At 40.3% G+C, this 19,189-nt stretch overlaps 1 protein-coding gene across 2 annotated transcripts in view; it reads right to left on the bottom strand.

Moving 5' to 3' along the window:
• Positions 1–19,189, bottom strand: part of bcas3 (BCAS3 microtubule associated cell migration factor) — a 555,891-nt gene that overhangs the window by 419,424 nt on the left and 117,278 nt on the right. The gene's annotated exons all lie outside the window — the stretch shown is intronic.

Below are 19,189 nucleotides of genomic sequence, written 5' to 3'. Positions count from 1 at the left end.
TCATTGGCTAGGCCAGATTTGAAGATGAAAGAATCTGCATCCTGCAGATGTGCTGGGATGCATAATCAGTGATGTATGCTTCATTTGGTATTTGTTAGAAGTCCTTAATGCCATCATGACTAGTACAAATTGTTAGCATCAACACTCAGATTCCTTTTATTTATACTCTGCATACCAGTATCCTATTTCAGTAATAACATTCTTATTTTAATCAAGATGTAACATCAGGCCGACACCAGCAGCGATGGACTGGTCCACTTCCAGTCCATCGCCGTCTTGTGACTAAACTTTTCGTACGATATCTTATGAACCTGTTGATGAGAATATGTTGCATTCTGCTGCCAGGTGTGAACAGAGGTACTGAGAGCTGTTCACTTGTGATCTGATTACTCAGTACGGATGTTAATAACAGGTGACAACAGGCCCTTGTTGGACAACAAAGTATGTCTGTCTCCAAGATGACAGACAACGAGGAAGATATCAACCTCCAAAAAGATGCAACACCAGGGCACTCCCCGAATATATGTCAGAGAGATCCTACATGTCCCAGAGAGAAAGAGCACAACCACGGGAGGGTGTAAGTTTCATAAGGTGCTGCCTTCTGGGAGTAAGATACACTGTTGTACTTTTTAGAAGGTTAAAGCATCAGTTTGTGGTTAAGGTTCTTCAAAATGTAATTCAAACTGTCCCAGCCAACTTCTTTCACCACTAAAAGAATCTCTAAGATCTCTGTCCCTGACCTGATGAACAGCAAGAAGCCCACAAGAGGATTCTTAAACATATAAAAACATATATATAGAGCATACAATGGGACTCTTGGACGAACTCATGCATCCAGTCGTGAGTGGAGCTTATGGGTTGGGAGAGCCCCAGGGCACACTGGGTGCATGCATGGCAGACCAAAGGTGCAAATAAAAAATAAAAAAAACAAGCATGTAAATCATTAAACATTCTAAGGCCTTTGTCATCAGAGGCCGACAGAACATTACCACCTCCCTGATGACATTAACCATGTCATTTCAAAGTGTTGTTGGAAACTACAATCTGTTCTCTAATTATAGATGCAGGATGTCAAATCAAAACACACGTTTTGATTCCGCTCCCAATCTTCCAGTACTTTCATTGTTATTAGTAATTATTTAATTTCTTTATTATGTAAAGCTTAAAGAAAACAAAAAGCTCTACCTTTATATTCCTATCTAAGTTGACCACAGATGATCTAAATGAATTGTTCCATTGTGTGCATTGCCACTGGTAAACTGATACAAAGTCAGAACCAACAAAAATACTCAAACTGTAATCTGTTTGTCTCCAGCGGCTCACATGAAGGGCGCAAACACTTCCAACTGTGCAGGACACATTCTAGACAGCATGACAGAATTACTGTGGATTTAAAAGCTTCGGTCTGGTTAAAAGCAGGGTTTGAGTCGTGTTTTTCCTCACCGACAAGATGATGAGTGTCTGTAAAAGAGAAAATCTATGTATTCATACATCTGCGTATGGTCATGAGTGTGTGTGTGTGTGCACACTGAGATTCACCTCCACAGTCTAACCCCCACTGACAGGCCCAGTCATTTTGTCCCGTTTTATTTGAGGCTCATCAAACTCCAGAAATTATAGGCCCTCACCATAAACAACATGCTCAACAAACCACACCAGAACAAACCCAGATCTAAACTGGTTTGGTTAGGAAAAACGCTGCACTGCTTTTCAAGCGCAACCCAAAACCCATCCCAGAAGCTTTTTGAGATGTTACAAACAAACCCGTAGATTGGGCAGTATCTCAAAATGTTGGAAACGCATTACTGATACAGAGTGTAAGATTTAAAAAAAAACAACGTCTTTTTGACAACTCCCAGACATGAATGATATTAAAGTAATTAGTAATTTTCCTCTGAGTTTTTCCCCATGGAATCTTTTATGTGAAGGCTGCAGTAGGTTTTAATTAGTGGCCGAGCTTTATTGGGTGGCATGTCAAATAAGAAAAGAGGAGGAATGGCATGAGATTAAAAGGATTTAAAAACACGTGCGAGGAAGATGGAAAACACTCCCTCTGGAAAAAAAGCCAAGTGTGCTACAAAATGTTGCACTTTCATTCAGAGTTGAAAGGTTTCTTTTTTTGAGACATTTGTATGACTGACGAACAGCTATATTTAAAGATGATGAAGAGGTGAAATTAGGGAGGTACAGAGTGGCTGAGCGATGGGGCCATGCAGATTATCATAGGTGGAGGGAGAAAAGCAGAAGAGAAGCCAAGTAAAGTGTGCATTAAGACAGTGGTTAGCTAGTCATGCTGTATCAGAGCGACCAGAAAGCCAGAGAGCTAAGGCCCAGGGCCTGTAAACTCTTGAAAACCCACACCCCAAACGAGGTGCCAAGCCACAAGAAGCATTTGCGTCAACTGGGAATACAGAGAAAAAAGGGATGGGGCCCTTCTAATTATAGAGTCTGGAAACGGAAGCGCAGGGTGATTAGGAGTTGAGGCGCTGCGGTCTGTTTATCTGGAAGCTTCCTCTCGCTCTCGAATCCTCTCTCCCCCACACTCCACTCTTTCTTGCTTTCTCCCTCTTTTCTCTGTTTTGGTCAGGCCCCGCCCACCCAGTGGCTGTAGAGTCTGGCCCCTGGGTTTCTAACAGATGAGACTTGGATGCAGGGTTCTGGCAGCGGCCGGCGTTTCTCTTGTGCTGATGGTAGAGTCTGGGTTCCAAAAAAGTAACAGCTCAGAAAAGCTGGAGAGCTTCTCGAGTGCGAGTGCCCGAGGACTGGGGCTTTTGTGGCCTTGTTGAAATACAGAGGCCCTAGCAGAGAGGCGTCAGTTGGTTAGCCCGCAGGATGGCCAAATTAAAAAGTAGCAGAGCCGCTCGGTGGGTGAAAAGAGAGGGTTTCGGGGAAACCAGAGGCTGGCCAGGGCAGGGTTTGACACGTCCTATTTATAACACCTTGTCCCAGGGGTTACAGTGTTATTTACAATGCTTTAGTACCAAAATTGCTGGCACACACACTTAGACATAAGCTAAACTGGAAGGGATGACCTCTAAATTGCCATGTGTGCAAGACATGCGTCCATATGGGACATAAGGGAAGTGACATAATCATTTCCATAAATATCTGCTTTTGCTTTCTGATTTATTTATTTTTTTTAATATTTTTGTTTTGTTTTCCTGCAGGCTTTAGTGCCCCATCTCTGACCATCCAAAGAGAAAACATCTGCTCATTCCCATTAATAGTGGGAGGATGTTTAATTTACAAAGTGGTTGGGCTAGCTTTTTTCTTGACAAAGGCTGATGGGACGAGGGAGTTGGGGAGGGAGAGAGAGAGAGAGAGAGAGAGAGAGAGAGAGAGAGAGAGAGAGAGAGAGAGAGAGAGAGAGAGAGACAGAGAAATGGAGAGAAATGGAGAGAGCAATAAAGAGGATGGTGATTTCCCTACTTGGCAACACAAAAGGCCACAACAAAACTAGTCCACTTTTTAATTAACAACAATAGACTCAAAAAAAGCTTTGAAAATCAGGAAAATCTTAAATTATAACCATGTGGAAGGCATAACGCTTACAAGATGGAGTACTTGGGGGACTTACTGTTACCAGGATGCATAAACTTCAGAGCAAATGAGCTCAATGCATAAATGAAAGAGTATCCATCGTAAGACGAAGCTTTTTCTTCAGAGCTGCCAATTTGGGGCTAAGGAAAAGACTTGCTGTGCCTGCATGTACTTACACATACTGTATGCTGGGCATATACATACAATACAGTTTCACTCTGCATTCTATATACGCAGCTAACCAGTGTTAGTGTCACTATGGGCACTCAACCACCTAGGAACCATTTTCCAATCTACCCACATTCCTCCAACCATCCATCCACCTTCCATTACTGTCAATTACCCAATCCATCTGCATTGTTATCTTTTAAAGTTTAACACAGTTTTTTTTCCTAACATGTTGAAATCTGTCAAAAATCTTGAGTACATTCCTCAGCGGAGTGCCAGCAGTTTGGCCTTCAAGGCATGTGTTCTTTTTAACCAGTGAAAATTCAGCTACTCCATACAGTGCCAACTGAAGGAGGGAGGAGAGTGCCGTGTTAATCCTCTCACCACCACAGCACCACACTAATAGACTTTTTCTTTTATTTCCACTGGGCAGCTGGGTAGACATTAGATTAAGTCAGTACCATAAGCCAAAGACAACCATGTAGCGGACACTACATGGTCATAATTGATTACATGAGGCCATAATTCACCGAAACCTGTTGGTAGTGTTCAGCACTGTTACAACAGTTATACGACGTTTATGGAACTCCCTGTGTAATACTATCATTGTGCTGTAATAAATGCTGACTCGCTCCTTTTAAGAGAATGTAGTGCAACCATGGTAACAGCAGCAACATGTGACATTACAGCGGATATGAGGATAGCGCCTTTGCTCGGCTTATCTGCGAGTGTGTCACTAAACATTGCGACACAGTTTCACTCAAGCTGCCAGGATTTTAGGAGATGCAATGGCCTGCCGGTCCTTTGTGCCATAGCCATCAGGCTCAACAACCAAGGCTTGACCTGCACCGTGTATACTTTTATTGGTATTATGGAACTACAGAATCCTGCATGGACTCTGGCGCACTTCGACTCATTATTCATTCAATCATTCACTCATTCATATTTGTATATGAACATTTACATCTATTGACAGAGATCGATGGACTATTTAATGATAGACTGTACATGTGTATATATATTCGACAGATATATTTAAGCTAGTGTTTTGTCAGACTGCTTCTGCAACCACTCAATGATTTACTACGTATGGAAGATTGAAATTTAAAAGTTACCACTTAGATGGATTAAAAAAAGGCAGCATAAGAAAATAAACATAGACTAGACTATTAGTCTATATATAGACTACTAGACTATTTATTAATTATATAATTTCTATTAACTGGGATACATACCAAATACCCAATGTTCAGGATGCCTGGGACTTTCTACTGTATTTTTACTGAGTTCTCCCAAGTTATAACATTACAATACATTACATTTAGCTGACGCTTTTGTCCAAAGGGACTTAAGACAAGGTCAAGAGAAGATACCTACCCTGCATAAGTGCAGGGGCTAAAGGCTGCAAAGAAAAACAGAGAAAACAACAGAAGAAAACAGGGGGTAAGGTGCTTACAGTCCTTTTAATATACAGCAGGCTGAAAACAAGAATAGTGTTTTTCCACATGCTTCACAGGCACCTCTAAGCACTTCACTTGATATTAATAGATATGAAAAAAGGTGTGTGTGTGTGTGTGTGTGTGTGTGTGTGTGTGTGTGTGGCTAATCTAGCTGAGAACCTGCCATTAGTTTAATATTTCCAGAACAGTAACGTCGGCACTTGTTAACATGCAAAACTCGTGTGGCTTTAAAGTTGAGCAGACACACTAGGGACAGGCATCGTAGCGGTCAAGTTCACAAAGCGCGACTGTTCTGAAGGTAGAGCTCAAGGCTTGTCCTTTCATCACCTTAAGTGGAAAACACACTACTTAAGTCTCTTTTTATGGTGCATTTACATATTTGCACACTTCCAGCTGGGTTTGTTTAAAAGAGGAGAGAGGGGTTTTTGTTTTGTCATACACCAGAAGGCTGTCTAGTGGGTAGAACACAGGATGAACAGACTGCATTAGGAGGTGAAAATGTTAAGGAAGCCTCTGTCCTACTTCAAATGCAAAAGCTCATCCGCCAAAGCCACAAACCCAATTTAATCCCACTAATGCAAATTCCCAGCCAATCCTAATACTTTTGCTTTGTTTTCTTTCCAAAATGGGAGACATGTTCTCAGCAGCTTTGAAAGAACTTTAACACCAGGCCTCGTTTGATGCCATGTTTAAAAAGCCCCAAAACAAATTGCTCCCTTCGACAATCTCCTGATAATGAATTTGGGACTGTGATCAGCACTTAATCCTATTTCTTAGCAAACAGGCAGACAGTGGGACTGGAAAGGTAAGCCCCTTGCATTTACATGGTGTCTTTCAAACTTTCTGTTCAGTTCTGTTAATAATGAAATCTTTTATTATGTTTGGATGACATAATGCCCGTACGTACTGCATTATCATTAGTCTGCAACATGTTTGCAACTTAATTTGATCAAATTTACACAGTTTTTAGTTGTTTTTATGGACGGATATTGACTACTTCAGTTAAGCTAATTTAGACTTAACAGGGTTATTGGTGTGTAACTTTTTACATATAGTAATCTTTCTTATTGCCAATGGGCAAACGGGTTGTAATGTAACTTAAAAAATTAGACCTTGCCTGACTTTCTCGGTTTCCTATAACTATGTAAGGGACTCCAGACAAATTTTCCGGGAAACTTCGTAGGATGTGACGTTTGCATGCTCCCGAGTCCCTCGCCTCCTTCAGTAATATTAGCTTAGCAATGGAGTCACACACATGCTGTGTGCAGCCCTGAGATGGAGCTAAGGCCAGCAGCTGTTCTGTGTAATGGCAGAAACTAGCTTGGTAATTCGTTGGGGAGTCGGACTCAAGGAGGTCTGGGATCAAATCCCCGGTAGCTGAGGCTGGACTCATTTAGTGCATACACAAAGTTTAGGAATGGTCTAACTTCTAGGTATGATAGATTAACTCTGACCCATGTCGTGTGTGTGTGTGTGTGTGTGTGTGTGTGTGTGTGTGTGTGTGTGTGTGTGTGTGTGTGTGTGTGTGTGTGTGTGTGTGTGTGTGTGTGTGTGTGTGTGTGTGTGTGTGTGTGTGTGTGTGCGTGCGCGCGTGTGTGCCGGAGAAGAGAGACTCGGGGAGAGGAGACAGCTGTAGTTGGTGATCAGAGCAGAGAGAACTTAGCAGTAAAGTTGTGAAGTGTTAGTAAATGTAGATTTTAGTGTTTCATATTTCCTATCACTGGTCTGTTTCTGTTAACACTACGCCTGCATGAATAGAATGCAGTAGTCTGCAACCGGGTTACAAGTATTTGTCTTTTAAGTTCCTATCTATCAAAAAGTGAATTAAAACAATGGTGATTGATCATGTGACCCACATTCACTCTCTAAATGCAAATGCCAGTTAGGTTAGTGAAGATGTTTACTTAGTCAGCAGTGGTTGGTCTGCCGGTGGAGCTCGTCACTAACGGTTATGCTGCGCTCACTTGTAATCAGAAATTGGGAACTTACAACTCCTGAGTCAGGCTTGTAGTAAGGACAAAAGTGTAATAGGAACATGTGTGTGCGTGTGGATTTAAGAGGGGAAGACACAGGGGACGGAACTGAAGTAGAAAGGTCAATGTGAATCAGGAAAGTTTACAAAAGAGCAGACAACACACATAGCAAATGCAAATGTGACAAGATGTAGGCTCTGAAAGAACAAGCTCATCTGCAGTTACATCTTACTCCCAAAGAGGCCGCTACAAACGACATATCTCAAATCTTACGGATTATAACTTTAATTGTAATTATAGCGGTGGTGATTGCTCTGAGACTGCAAGGGAAACTAAGCTTCCCCTAAAATGTCACCCAAAAATTTTTTTTAAAAAAAGTGGTGAAATATGTACTGCTTTGTGTACATTTCATTGACATTCATTGACACCTGTTGGCTCCCTCATCACATAAATGGCATGACATCAGTTTCGGGCAAGCCTCGACTTTTGTAATTTTGTTTGAATGAATGGATCAAATTCTTATAATTTTAAGAATAATGTCAGGATGGTTGAGGGTCATAAAATGCATTTACTGTTGCTCCTTTTTAATAACTTTGTAAGTGTTTGTTGGGCCAGTGTCTATCATCTGATCTTACAAAACCAAGTGTGGCAACTATGCTACCATCACTCTGTTTCAGGAGGCTTAGTGGATAAAGTCTTTTGATTCTATTGGCCTACAAGCTTTTCTACTAGTATTTACTGCTGAGATAACTCTATGAATAGCAACTCAACAACTTCTTATTGGGGGATGTGTAAATGATCGAGGGTCGGCTTGAACCGTTTATATTCACTTTAATGACGGCACAAACATCTAAATAAACCAGCATAAGAAAAGTGTCTTCATAGCCAAGGCAAAAAGACATTAACTGCTCTGCATTACAATGTTCCAGTTGCTGTGGCAACATTAGTTATATTACATAAACTACTGTATATATGACAGGATGTATTACACATTGTAAGCCTTGTGGGCCACAGGAAGATTTTACACTTCCAGTCAAAGGTTGTTAATACATTAAATGCTGTTGTGTGTTGAATTTGTATAAATAAAATAAACATGAAATTAAATCATGAATCAAGATTTTCAGTCCAGGTTATACATCTGTGAAAATCCTCTCCATGACCACTGCTGCCAGTACAAACAAACTTTTGCAAGAAAGAAAAACAAGAAATTTAACAACTCACCTGATCCCCACGAAGCCACCAACCTACACACATACCATAAAGACATTCCAAATGACCTGCGTGTTACTGCACTACTACTGTGTGGGCTTTGAATGACTCCACATTGCTGAGGTGTCTGGTGGGTTGGTAAATGTCGAGCAGGGGAGATGGGGTGAGTCTTTCTCAGCCAAGCTTTACATGGGCCCTAAGTCATGGTCACTGGCAAATCCAAAAACTCTCTTTTGCTCTGGCCATGTAACCACGTATCCGTTTTTTCCAGAAGATTTCTATTCTTCATTTTACCTTAATGTTTTCCTGAGGCCTTATGTCTACTCTGTTACACTGAACTACCATAAGTTATCTGCCTTCAATATTCAGCGCCTTTAAAATGGGTCTATTTTATGGAATTGTGTTTATTTAGTGTTCCTCACTCTCATTGGATGGATATTATCACCACTTGGATTAGGGGACAGGTTGTGATGTCTTTGTGGCTGTGGATTTCACCTTTTCATGAGCAGCTGACATCTCCAACACTCCAACATACGTAAGTTTAGTTGTCTTTATGACAGCCTTGAAGCGCATGATTTTGTACTATTGTGTTTCTTCTATTACAGACAGCCACAAGAGAAACAGTATAAAATTAAAAAAAACCTGCAAATGAATCATGTCTCTTATCTCCAATGCAACATTTTACCAATATGATTTGGCTAACTGTCCATAAAAACGATGCTGTACTGGAATGCCTTTCGGACTAGAACTGCTTGATGACAAGTTTCTTGATCGTATGTTCATACAATATCGCAATCAAGGGCCAATATATGGTTTTAAGTAGATGATTGGTCCTTTTGTGTCTGCTAGCATAGACAGCACATAATTCTATAAAGAAACTGTAAAACATAGCTCAAGTGCCAGCCCTGACTTTGACAACCGGTCTACTCAAACTTACCATTCTTGCCATGCCCAAGCATGATGCACGGCTAAAGTCTAGTTCATTTCACCAGTATGAGTGCAACTGTAACATGCCTAGGCACAGCACACTTCTTGGCCACGGCCCGGTTGAGAGAGTTGGGCTTCGGCATGGCACAATTGCACATGTACAACCATGTGCATAAAAGGCAGTCCTGACGACATTTTATAAGGGACTGCTTGCTCCGGCGGATATATAATAAATGCTGCCGAAGGGTTCAAGGAGGTCTGATGCGGAGGTAGAATGTTTACTGCATATTTTGTCACTTGAAGATATTTAAAAAGAGTTGGAAAAAACAGTCAAAGAGGGGTGATGATGTATAGCAAGAAGTAATCGTGTCGTGGCCTGGAACTTTTGAAGTAATGTGAGTGCAGACCGTACCTAGCCCCTGGGGGAGGAGGAAGGGGGGGCAATCCGGCTTAAGCACGGCACAAATCAACTGGGCCAAATGTGGGTAGACCCTAAAAATTTAGCTATTATGATCGCTGTTAAAACATTCCTCAACATTAAGGTAATAATTAATACAAAATTCAGAATATGAAGAACAACCCATCTTAACCCTTTGTAAAAACACTGAAAGTCACAAGACACAGAGCCCTGCAGAGGAGCTGTTGTAAATCACATCAGAGCCAGCTGTGAATGTTAATTACTATCTTGGTGTGAAGACACAACTCAATCCATGCTGAACGTGTGGCTTGAAATGTGCGGCCAAGTGAAGGCGCTTGTGTGTGGGAATTCCCCTTGTGTTCAACATGTGCGTGTGGGTCCAGGGTTTTTCGGTGACGGTCTGGTTTCTTTCACACATCAGTAAGATGGAGAGACAGAGTTATTACACCATGGAGAGCTGCCTCCGCAGCACAGCTGTCTCAATGGTCAGGCGAGGTTATTCATTAGACCGTCCTGTTACTAAACCAGGGATATGGTTTATGGGACAGTTCCGTGTGGGGAGAGATTAAGTCTTAATTCATCTGCCATTACTCCTGGCTTTGATGGGGTATTCAAAACTTCCATATTCAGAACAGTGAAACAGCAGCACAAAAATCAAGTTCTGATTCTGTGGAAGCTGGCTGTGTTTTATGAGACTGAAAAAGGGAATGATGGTGATTCTTCACAGCACAAGGTTGAAAGTATACTCCATCCAATTTAAATACAATTTATTTCAGGGACTCATGGTGTTAATACAGGCATCAAGATAATCAAACAATTCAGTTATACTTGCTTCAGTTTTATGCATGTGGAACACCCATGGCCAACAATACCCAAGTACACAGTTTTATGTCTGAGAAGCTGCCCAAGCCCACATTTCTATCACTTACCCTTATTGTTCCTGTCCACTGTGGTGAAAACTAGTAACTAATTACGCTAACTCAAATTCAGTTAATCATTTCATCTATAAAATAGACAGTAGATAATTGTGCAACATTTTCCACTTCCAATTTACTAAAGCCAAAGTTGAAGTCATTCAATGTTTTGTTTTGTCCAACCAACAGTTGAAAACTGAAAAATAACAAACAAAAGCAGCACGTACTCACATTTCAGAGACTGGAACTAATAGGGAAAGTTGGGTATTTTGGCTTGAAAGAAGACATTAATGATTATTTGAACATAAAAATAGTTGCAGATTTTTTTGGTCAATTTGTTGTCTATTAATTGCCAACTTGTTTCAGCTCTTAACATTGTACTAGACACATTTTATTTATTTTTTTAAGGGAGCACTGGCTTTGGTCAGGGGTAGATAGCAATTCAACAGTAGATGACAAATAGAAGTGCTCTACTTCATTTGAAAGCTGGGAACCTGAAGACTAATTTAAGACGCAGCTCGGCACTGTGTCCAGTTCTTCGAGTCATATATCTTTAATGAACATTGTATTCTGGTTAGGCGCCAATTCAAATTGACTTAGAACATTATGATCGAAGTATAGGATGGCAATTCTCTATTATGCGTCTTTTTTGCAGCAAGGTTTGGGTTAATTCCATTTGTTATACAGACTTGGTAACAATTGTCAAAAATACCACATTAAGACACCCAGACCTTGAGGAACACCATGGATCCTTACTGTGATTTTATATAAAAAACCATTGACATTTGGAGATTTCTGCAAGAATTGCCTTTTTTTGGCAATTTTATGGCATTTTATTGTGTTGTGTAAACAATTCAGAAACACTCTTGTTGTCCATACAGATAGGAGAGTCATCCATCCTCTAAATGCCTAAGGTCTCTAGTTTGTGGTTTTAAAGTTTTATGAAGTTGTGATTATCCTAGATGTCACAACATGTCTTTTTATACAAAACGGTTTTAAAAAATGGTCTCACTACAATGAATTGGCTACTATGGGGAACTAAAATCTTCACATCCTATCCTTAGTGTGTTACAAATGGTCCCTTTTGTTTCTTGGGTTTAAAAGATATGCAATTAGCCACTTAAGTGAGACCCAATTAAATTTTTCATGAGGAATCCAGCTAAAAACAAGATATGGATGGTCGCCATTTTGAAAGTCCAAGATGGTTGCCGCATTGACTCTGAACAAAACCAAGTGTGACTGAAGATTGGTTTGGGGGTATGCCACACTTTCCAAAAATGTATACTGTGTAAGTTCTACAAAGATTTTAAACAAAGGTTAAAATCAGGACACTGGGAACCTGACTAATGAATGCATTAACAATTATATAATATGATTATCATTTAGTATACTGTATATATTACTGTTCATTCTGTATATAAGTTGTACATAATTCTGCACTTTATTGCTTTTTGCTCTTCTGGTTAGATGCTTAACTTAACTGCATTTTGCAATGACAATACAATAGGATATAATCTAATTTTATATATGTCATTAAATACTCTACTCTATAGCTGCTCTCCATTATTAATACATTTAGTATAAATACCTATGTACATTTTCTCTGGTAATATTTTATACAATTTTAATTAAGTAAAGTTTGAAATGCATGACTAAAACATATGGATATGTTTACATGCTGGTGTTGCTCCTTTTACTATGTTAAAGGTCTGAATACTTCTTCCACCACTGCATGTAAAGCACTTGATCCTTATCGGACTGAGTAGGACTGTAAAGAAAGAGGTCTGTGAGAGTAAAGAACAGAAGGTTGTTGGATCAATCACTCCATCTAGTGCCAGTCATACTCAAAAGTAATGCACAAGCTGTTGGACAATTATCTCTGCCATCAAAATATGAATGTATTTTGACCTTGGCATCCTACCTAATAATCAAGTCAAGGATCGTTAAGGACGGGTGAAGAGGACGAGACATGAAAGAAAACAAGCATACACACATTGCAGCTGTTATAGAGAGCGCTTTGCCACTGCACTTCATCTGCGCCCCTCTAATTATACCACTAGGAATAGATCAGCCGAAGTGCCGCAAAACGCCCGCCGCCACACCAAGGGCTGGAGGCCACCAGTCCGCCCTCTGTAGAGCTTCCAACACACACAAGCCACTGGGTTTTTTTACATAACACTTCCCAGCCAAAACTTTATGGCTTTCCAGGCTCTGTTTGAGTCATATCATTGTTTCCTGCTAAGTCTATCTTTCTGGTTTCTGCCATGTTGAGCTTGACCACTATGAAGAGAGTCTCAGCAGGGCCAGCAAGGTGGTTCAGAAAAAGCCACTTCCACTAACTCCTTAAAAACAGTTCACCTAGAGCCAGACCAATGAACCCGCCACTCAGGATTTGGGTTCCGATGACATAGAAAGGCCTCTAGTTATAGGACAATCCACAACAGGCAGCTCAGAAATGAAAATGAATAAAATAATGAACACTGGTGAAAGGAGTACTGCAATCACAACAGTGAAAAGGGACGTTTCTCCAAATCGTATTACAAACCCACAGCAATGGTTAAAAAAAAAAGAGAAAATCTGTGACTTTTGGTGCAGTTTTCAGTTGTAATTTTAACATGTGTTAGTCCTTTAGATTTTTCTCACTAAAATAACTCAAAAAACTAATTGAAGCGAAAAAATAAAATAAAAATTTAAGAGGGCAGTAACCTCTATGAAAATACAGTTGGGTTTACTAATGTATTTCATTGTTTGGCCTAGTGCTTTGGCCTTGTGATCGTATCATCTGATCTGAGGCCGTATGTTTTTGACACTCGAGTGAAGAGAGGGGGAGAGCTGTCAACTGATCACCATCTGGTGATGAGTTGGGTCAGAGGATGGGGGAAGATTCTGGACAGACCAGGTAAGCCCAAACGAGTAGAGGCAGAGCTGGAGGCTGATGGGGAATCATTGTCAATATCTCTGGCGGAAGTCACTGAGGTAGTCAAACAACTCCACAGTGGCAAAGTCCCGGGGATTGATGAGATTCGTCCAGAAATGCTGAAAGCTTTGGGTTTGGAAAGGCTGTCTTGGTTGACACGTCTCTTCAACATTGCGTGGAAGTCTGGGACAGTGCCAAGGGAGTGGCAGACTGGGGTGGTGGTTCCTCTGTTTAAAAAGGGGGACCAGAGGGTGTGTACCAATTACAGGGGTATCACACTACTCAGCCTCCCTGGTAAAGTCTACTCCAAGGTGCTGGAAAGGAGGGTTCATCCTATAGTCGAACCTCAGATTGAAGAGGAACAATGCGGATTTCGTCCTGGGCGTGGAACGTGAAGATGAGATGAGATGAAATGAGATGAAAACTGTCAAAATACTCATTAATGGTGATTGAGGTTTTTGTATCTGATGATATAGTTGCTCAATATTTTGTGACCAGAACATTTGATTCAAACCGAACCTTGGACTGGACTTACTGAACTTGTCAGAACAGCAATAAGCTGTCAGAGGACACTTGTTTTGTTTTATGATGTTGTTGTTAATGTGAGGATTTATAATATAACTTAATTCCACTTTTTGTTGCTGTGGAAATAAATGCACCTGTGATAATATTACCGTAATTAACCATCCCCAGCTCCATGAGTTGAATCAGAGTCCAGTACTACAGTAGTAATTTAAGTGTTCTCACTGGGTTACAGGGCTTTAAAGAATTAGCTTGCAAATAGTCTTGTTAGACAAGGGACCTTGTACCTTGTACAAACTAACTCAGTTTTGTCATTATGTTGTTTCTTTTATGTGAGTGGATGGATAGTGAATTTGCACCTGTCTGTCTTGTCAGGCTTGTCACCCATCACATCACGGTTATGTTAAGGCAACAAAATGTTAAATTTAGTCAACATAAGGTGACAGTTAAGTTTTATCAACAAAAGGTGACAGTTAAGTATTGTTAACTGGACTCTCAAACCCCTCCCCCTCTATCACTGAGCTCCTCCGCTACGTGCTTGTCAGTGCGCGTGAACCAGATTCCTGTGAACGCGCCCGTGTCTTCTCTCATCTCATTAGGCTGACTAACTTCACCATAGATAGCAACTGCTAATGTTATTTAGCGTATGCCTAGGTTGAGGTGTGCTCCTGTAATATTGTAACATGCCCGAGCAGTGAGGGGGGATCTCTGGCGTGTGCACGAACTGTGCCTGAGAGTCAGCTCTGTGCTGAGTGGACAGGATGACTCGGGCGCTGTGGATTTTTGCAAAACAAACAACAAGCTCTATGTGCACGTGATTTTATGTTGTTCTATCGGAGTGTCAGCTTCAGTGAATATGATCAAACATATGTTCCAGACTGGGACTTTAAGGAAACTTTAAATTGTTACATTTAAGAAGAGAGTCTGGTGGGGTGGTCCAATAAGCCCCCTTCCTACTATATTTATTTTTTTCATGTTGGTGTTGCCAGTTTGAACCTACAGTTTTGCATTTTAATATGTAAACATTTTTTACATATTACATTAATTTTTTGCTTGGTGCTGCATTATTAAATGAAAGAGTTTATCAAAATAAAATGAACATGAATGAAACAGTCCATTTGATTTTTTTGGGAAGAAAAATAATATTAGCAACCTTACAGTGAATGAGGACAACCTGCACCATTATTACTTCTATCAGTGAATATTTCTTTAAGAAACATTATTTTGCTTTGTCATAGATATCATGTCTACTTGCTGCTGAAAGGACTACAATGGGCAGAAATTAAAACATGTCTCTTTTGTTGATGTACTTGAAGAAAAAGTTTGTACCATTAGCTGTACAGAACTGGGTTGTGTGTGTTTTTATTTGCAAGGTGAGGGTGAGGAGTAGGTGGGGTATTTGCAATATCATTCTGTTCTTGTTCAGACAGAGCTGCTGAGTTAAGTCATAAGTCTAGGTGAGAGCAGGATTTTTAGGGCTTGGAGGTCATGGGATGAGAGCCATCTCTCAGCAGCTCCTTTATTAACTACACATGCACAAACAACACACACGGCATAAAATACATGAAGATACACACACACACATGCACACACGCGCACACACACACACACACACACACACACACACACACACACACACACACACGCACACACACACACACACAGGCTTCGAATCGATGCTGTATTTGATCCAAACTATATACAGAGCACATTGTTTTTGCACGGAGGATTAGATAGGTGGCGTTTAGGAACTAAAAATTTCCAACCTCCAAAAAACAATAAGGAAAAAAAGGAGGAATCATGGGGTCAATGCAGCAAAATGGAGCAGGAAAGAGTCAGCAATGAAGAGGGAAACAATCAAATGCAGGGATCACTTCAAGCTCAAACTTAATAGAATAGAATAGAATTACTTTAATGATCCCAGACTGGGAAATTATTTTGTAACAGCAGTAATTGGTCAGCAAATGAAAACTTTGTACATAACATAAATAGAATCCAATATTTACATAGTGAATATATACAGTGCACAGTGTGCTATAAACAATAAACAATAATAATATATACAACAAAATATGCAAAATATACTATAACAATAATAGTATATACAAAACAAAAAAAATCAGTAGAGAGAGCAGAGTTCTCTGTCAGGCAGAGGTGGAGTTATTATAAAAAGTAATGGATTGTGGCAGGAAAGATTTCCTGAATCTGTTGCTACGACAGCGAAGCTGAAGCAGCCTTTTGGAGAAGGTGCTCCGCTGACTGACCAGTGTGAGTTGGAGAGGGTGGAGAGGATTATCCATGATGGATAACAGTTTTTCAGTGTCCTCCTCTCCACCACAGCCTCCAGAGTGTCCTGTTTGCAGCCAATCACAGAGCCAGCCTCCCTGATCAGTTTGTTGAGTCTGTTGGTGTCGCTGGAAAACTCTGTGTAGTGTTGCATTGTAAAGTTGAATTAGTGTAACATAATAGTAAAGCCGCTGCTTCAGCATCTCAACTGCAAGCACCAAGTCTATACATCCACTGCCCTGTGCACACGCGACACAAGTTAACCTAACACTTACGTTAGCATAAATGTCAATCGATGTGATTGTAAGTTTAGATGTACTGCCTGTGAGAATAAATACATTAATTTTGGCTACATACAATGGCTAGTTAGCCCTGTAAATCAATGTGGTTGCAAGTGTGTTTAGTTACTATGCTGACCCACTGATCCTATTCACTGCAATCAAACTTAATTGAATATATACCAATAAATTAGAGTGAAGCATAAATTAAAAATGCCAGAAAGCCTTTCGAGATGACAGGCTTATGTTAGGCCTAAGGAATTTCTAGTTCTACGTGCACATTTTAAAGGAAATGTTTATGTATTATTCATTATTAATAGGTTACGTCTTATTACCTGGTTTAGTTTTTTAAAAGTTAATTTAAATTTAATTTCTTTATTATTTTATTTGTTTTTGCATTGCCAAAGTTTTATTTAAAGCCCAGAATGTGCAACCGACCAAATAAAAATGTTTGGAAACCAGTAACTTGTTCACCATAAAAGACCCATCTCATTTTATCTGTTGTATAGAGTATTGCAGTTTAATACCCATTTCTTATCTGATTACTCGATTAATTAATTAACTGATGGAATGATTGATAAAATACTCACTTACTAAAATAATTGATAGCTGCAGCCCTACTACAGAGTCAGTGTTCCTGGCTTTCACACTGCTCTCCGATAGGGGCAGCAGCAGACCCAGACCCAGGGTGAGTCCCATGGTGTTTTTCCACTGACTGTATCTGCCTGTAAAGTACGGCAGCAATGTGCTTTTCCACTGCAGCGGCTACCTGCTTAAAGGTGTTAAGTGGTGTGCTTTTTCGGGGCTCTATGTAAGCTTTGTGTATTCTGGCCGTTTTTGAATTTTTAAACATCATAAAATTATTTCTCATGTCACAGAAACCACTGAGAGTGAATCTTGTGTTATGGATGTTACTTTTGACGCTTTAAGAGTCGTAAAACAATAGATAAACACACAAGTCACTAGTTGATTTATGTTTTATATTTAAGATATCTTATAAGAAAATATGTATATATTTTTATATATATATATATTTATTTCACAAAACTAGCCATATCACCCTTTTAGCTCTCTTCAGGAACTCGATAGATTCTCAAATTGTGGTGAAGGTGGTTGTGAAGGTCGTCACACTGGCTTGTGAGGGCTGTCTCCCACGTTTCATGAGGCTGGCTAATATCTCCCACAGCACCAGCTCTCCACCTCTGCGGTTCTTTGCTCCAGGACCCCCATTCTCTGTTTCAAGTCTTCTACTGATACCTCTAGCCTGGAAAGCAATGCCTTCATCTAAGTAAACAAGTCTTGAGTTTATTTTCTTAATTCTCTCAGATCCCGGAGAATCTCCGCCATAGTTTTGTCTTCACCTGTCCCGGCTAATGAGGACGAAGCTCCTTTTTATCCTGCTGGGTGTTTTCCCTGTGATTCTTCTTTTTCTTGTGTTCCTAGCCGTTCGATTCGTGTTTATAGTTGATCAGGCGGGTATATGGACGTCACTTCGATGACATGACTCTACTGGCCGTATCCAAGATATTTTAGCTTCACTTTTGTACACAGGGAGGAAGTGAAGCAGCATACTGTATAATTATATACATTCAATGGTTTGTTCAATGAATGTTAAGTCCATTTGCATTATAAATATTTAAACATTTAGCTACCTGACCTTACTTGAAAACAAGACTTATCATACTTCGTCAAAGGTTTCCATAACCCCTCTTGTTAATTAGGTGACAAGTGTTATGGATTTATCATACTGATTCAGGTTGAATGTAGATTTACAATGGCAATATACAGCACAAACCTATGAGCGCATATGCTACCCATTTAATATATGTAACAGTGTATGTTGCCTAGGGGTGTAATGATACACATATTCGTACCGAACCGTCACGGTACAGGCACTTCTGGCAGGAGAAGTACAGAAGTGGACCGCGGTCCGTAAATGTTGCTTGCATAGTGTTCATATGGCGAATGTACAGTCTTGTTTTGCGGTGCAGAACTTAGAACTTGTAGCCAGAGAGAGTTTCCCCAAAACCGTTTAGCCTGAGGCTCTGTTCGCATGTGCACAATAGCAGCCAGCGAATGAGAGTAGCCTAGCAAGCAGTGGCAGGCAGGCAGGTATAGCTGTAACACAGGGCTGTGTGGATCGATGGCTAGGGAACAGAGAGAGAACTGCATGGTGAACGATGAAACCGGAGCTTCCAGACGCCCCCCTGTCATTCAAATCCCAAGTGTGGGATAGCTTCCAGGTTAATTATGAACATGCACACGCATTTAAAAAGGCACCATGCAGGTGTTAATGTCACCGTTGATGTGAAAAAAACAAAGCTGTGCAAACCCAGCTCCGGACACTATTTCAACAACCCCTACCTGGGAATTCAGAACGCGCAAATGCCATAACCTAAGTTAATGCTGCAGCTGCATTTATTTTATTTATGTAAGGGTTTTATTTATTGAAGAATTGCAGCTGTATTTTTTTCATTTAATTTTTTAATTTTTACCCTTAACTATGAACCGTACCATCCTGTACTGTACCAAGACTTTAAAACCGAGGTACGTACCAAACAGTGTGTACCGTTACAC

Source organism: Echiichthys vipera (genome assembly GCF_963691815.1).
Source record: "Echiichthys vipera genome assembly, chromosome: 5".
Taxonomy (NCBI): domain Eukaryota; kingdom Metazoa; phylum Chordata; class Actinopteri; order Perciformes; family Trachinidae; genus Echiichthys; species Echiichthys vipera.
This window is presented reverse-complemented; position numbering and strand designations above follow the sequence as displayed.